We start from the raw sequence: 4,248 nt of genomic DNA, 5'->3' as shown, positions 1-4,248 counted from the left end.
TGGGCTGAAGCCCTCGTTAATGGGGGCAAACTGGGCTGGAAACCCTCGTTAATGGGGGAAACTGGGCTGGAAACCCTCGTTAATGGGGGAAACTGGGCTGAAACCCTCGTTAATAGGGGGATACTGGGCTGAAGGCCTCGTTAATGGGGGAAACTGGGCTGGAAAACCTCGTTAAGGGGGGGAAACTGGGCTGGAAACCCTCGTTAATGGGGGGATACTGGGCTGGAAACCCTCGTTAATGGGGGAAACTGGGCTGAAACCCTCGTTAATGGGGGGAAACTGGGCTGAAACCCTCGTTAATGGGGGGAAACTGGGCTGGAAACCCTCGTTAATGGGGGAAACTGGGCTGAAAGCCCTCGTTAATGGGGGAAACTGGGCTGGAAACCCTCGTTAATGGGGGAAACTGGGCTGAAGCCCTCGTTAATGGGGGAAACTGGGCTGAAAGCCCTCGTTAAGGGGGGGAAACTGGGCTGGAAACCCTCGTTAATGGGGGAAACTGGGCTGAAAGCCCTCGTTAATGGGGGAAACTGGGCTGAAAGCCCTCGTTAATGGGGGAAACTGGGCTGGAAACCCTCGTTAATGGGGGAAACTGGGCTGGAAGCCCTCGTTAATGGGGGAAACTGGGCTGAAAGCCCTCGTTAATGGGGGAAACTGGGCTGGAAGCCCTCGTTAATGGGGGAAACTGGGCTGAAACCCTCGTTAATAGGGGAAACTGGGCTGAAGCCCTCGTTAATGGGGGGAAACTGGGCTGGAAACCCTCGTTAATGGGGGAAACTGGGCTGGAAGCCCTCGTTAATGGGGGAAACTGGGCTGGAAGCCCTCGTTAATGGGGGGAAACTGGGCTGGAAACCCTCGTTAATGGGGGGAAACTGGGCTGAAACCCTCGTTAATGGGGGAAACTGGGCTGGAAACCCTCGTTAATGGGGGAAACTGGGCTGGAAGCCCCCGTTAATGGGGGGAAACTGGGCTGGAAGCCCCCGTTAATGGGGGGAAACTGGGCTGAAAGCCCTCGTTAATGGGGGGAAACTGGGCTGAAAGCCCTCGTTAATGGGGGGAAACTGGGCTGGAAGCCCTCGTTAATGGTGGAAACTGGGCTGAAACCCTCGTTAATGGGGGGAAACTGGGCTGGAAGCCCTCGTTAATGGGGGAAACTGGGCTGAAACCCTCGTTAATGGGGGGAAACTGGGCTGAAACCCTCGTTAATGGGGGAAACGGCTGAAAGCCCTCGTTAATGGGGGGAAACTGGGCTGAAACCCTTGTTAATGGGGGAAACTGGGCTGGAAGCCCTCGTTAATAGGGGGAAACTGGGCTGGAAACCCTCGTTAATGGGGGAAACTGGGCTGAAACCCTCGTTAATGGGGGGAAACTGGGCTGGAAACCCTCGTTAATGGGGGAAACTGGGCTGGAAACCCTCGTTAATGGGGGAAACTGGGCTGGAAGCCCTCATTAAGGGGGGGAAACTGGGCTGGAAACCCTCGTTAATGGGGGAAACTGGGCTGGAAACCCCCGTTAATGGGGGAAACTGGGCTGGAAGCCCTCGTTAATGGGGGAAACTGGGCTGGAAACCCTCGTTAATGGGGGAAACTGGGCTGGAAACCCTCGTTAATGGGGGAAACTGGGCTGAAACCCTCGTTAATGGGGGAAACTGGGCTGGAAACCCTCGTTAATGGGGGAAACTGGGCTGGAAACCCTCGTTAATGGGGGAAACTGGGCTGGAAACCCTCGTTAATGGGGGAAACTGGGCTGGAAACCCTCGTTAATGGGGGAAACTGGGCTGGAAGCCCTCGTTAATGGGGGGACAGGGGAAGCAAGTGAGCTGCCCCGGCCCAAATGAGGTCAAGTAATTAAGGCAGCGTTTCCCCCCCCCTGCAATCAAGGAATTAATTCCCCCCACCCCCCCCCCGCTGTTTTCTCTTTAACCGAGCCGCGAGCTGTGTTTCTGCGCAGATGCCGGCGAAGTTCCCATCCCCTTAACGACCCCGGGGGGGCTGTCAGTGCTAATTCCCCCCTAATTAACCCCCCACCCCACTAATTAGCCCCCCATAACCCTCCTTTCCCCGCAGCGCTGCGCTGACGGCTCCCCCCGAGGCCTCGGCCGCCCCCAGCCCCGGCAGATTTCGGGGAGCTCCATGCCCGTAGGTACGTGCTGTCCTCTGGGGGGCGGAGGGGAAACCAAGTGGGAAAGGGAATTTTGGGGGAAAATACATAGGATTTGTGTCCCCACGAGCGATTTACCACCGGGCTGACCTCGGGGGCGCCCGTAAAGCTCCGAGCGCCCCCAAAACCGCCCGAGCTCCCCCAAAACCTCGTGGCTTTCCCACGCGCAAGGGAAAGAAAAACGAGCACCCAAACACCCACAAACTGCCCAAATTACCCCAAACGGAGCCGCCCGGCCTCGTGCCGGCAGGCAGCTGTCGTTCCTGCACCCTTGGTCCTGAACTTTAACGGCTAACGAGGGTGTTAATTAGCATTTTAACAGCCCCCTCGGACCCAAATCCCGCAGGATCGTCCCCAGTTCGTCCCGCGGGGGCCAACCCTCCCGCTCTGCCCCCTCGGGGTGACCACCACGGAGCTCAGGACCCTCGGGAGCCCCGTTTTTAAGTGAAGAACCCCCCGCTCAGCGCCCCCCGCTGTAATTAGTCCCTAACGAGGGGGGCTCCGGGCCCGGCCCCGCGAAGCAAACCCCCGCCCGTTCCCCTTTCTGTTCCCGAAAACCTCGTGGTAAGGGGAAGTCAGCGCGGCCGGCTTGGTTCAGCTTGGGGCTTAATCCCGTTTTGGGGCGGATGGGTCCCATTTTGGGGGATATTGGTCCCTTTTTAGGTGATATCGGTCCCATTTTGGGGGATATCAGTCCTGTTTTGGGGGAAATGGGTCCCATTTTGGGGGATATCAGTCCCATTTTGGGGGAAATGGGTCCCATTTTGGGGGATATCAGTCCCATTTTGGGGGAAATGGGTCCCATTTTGGGGGAAATGGGTCCCGTTTTGGGGGATATCAGTCCCGTTTTGGGGGAAATGGGTCCCATTTTGGGGGATATCAGTCCCATTTTGGGGGAAATGGGTCCCATTTTAGGGGAAATGGGTCCCATTTTGGGGGATATCGGTCCCGTTTTGGGGGATATCAGTCCCGTTTTGGGGGATATCGGTCCCGTTTTGGGGGATATTGGCCCTGTTTTGGGGCAGATCTGTCCCGTTTGGGTGGAATCAGTCCCATTCTGGGGCTGCAGGAGGGGCACAGGCTGCTCTACTTGCGGGGATCAGTCCTGTTTGGGTGAGATCAGTCCCATTTTGGGGGATATTGTTCCCGTTTTGGGGCAGATCAGCCCCGTTTCGGGGGATATCAGTCCCATTTTGGGGTGGATCGGTCCCTGTTTTGGGGGATATCAGTCCCGTTCGGGGGCAAATTGGTTCCGTTTGGGTGGAATCAGTCCCATTTGGGGCTGCGGGAGGGGCGCAGGTTGCTCTACTTGCGGGCATCGGTTCCATTTTGGGGGATATTGGTCCCGTTTTGGGGCAGATCGGTCCCGTTTTGGGGGATATCGGTCCCATTTTGGGGTGGATCAGTCCTGTTTGGGTGGAATCCGTCCCATTTTGGGGCTGTGGGAGGGGCACAGGCTGCTTTGCTTGTGGGGATCAGTCCTGTTTGGGTGAGATCAGTCCCGTTTTGGGGTGGATCAGTCCCGTTTTGGGGGATATCGGTCCCATTTTGGGGTGGATCGGTCCCATTTTGGGGGATATCGGTCCCATTTTGGGGCGGATCGGTCCCGTTTTGGGGTATACTGGTCCTTTTTTGGGGCGGGTCGGTCCCGTTTGGGTGAGACCGGTCCCGTTTTGGGCTCTCTCCTCGCCACCCCGCGCGTTTCCAGGCGCGCCGCGGGGCCGGCTGCCCGCTTTTCCCCGCTGCCCTGCGCCCGACGAGAAATTCTCCATGCCCCCAACGGGAAATTCTCGCTCCGCCGGCCCGCTGACGGGGCCGAGAGCGGCCGGAGGGCGTCCCTGCTTCCTCGGCTCCTGCGTTTGGATCCTCCCCCCGCGCCTAAAGCGGCCGATCCGGCCCCGAGCGCAGATTTGGGGGGGAACTCAACGTGCCTGGGACGGGCTTCAATCGATTTCGCTCCCCGCGCCCCGAAGCCCCGAGCGCTCCCCGGGGCTTCCCCGCTGCCTAACGATGCCCGGCCTCGTTAGCGGGGCCACGCCAGCCCCCCCCCGCCCTTAATGCCGTTTCTTCCGCGGCAGGCCTGCGCTGACC

This window comes from Cygnus atratus, unplaced genomic scaffold (assembly GCF_013377495.2).
Source record: "Cygnus atratus isolate AKBS03 ecotype Queensland, Australia unplaced genomic scaffold, CAtr_DNAZoo_HiC_assembly HiC_scaffold_125, whole genome shotgun sequence".
NCBI lineage: Eukaryota > Metazoa > Chordata > Aves > Anseriformes > Anatidae > Cygnus > Cygnus atratus.
This window is presented reverse-complemented; position numbering follows the sequence as displayed.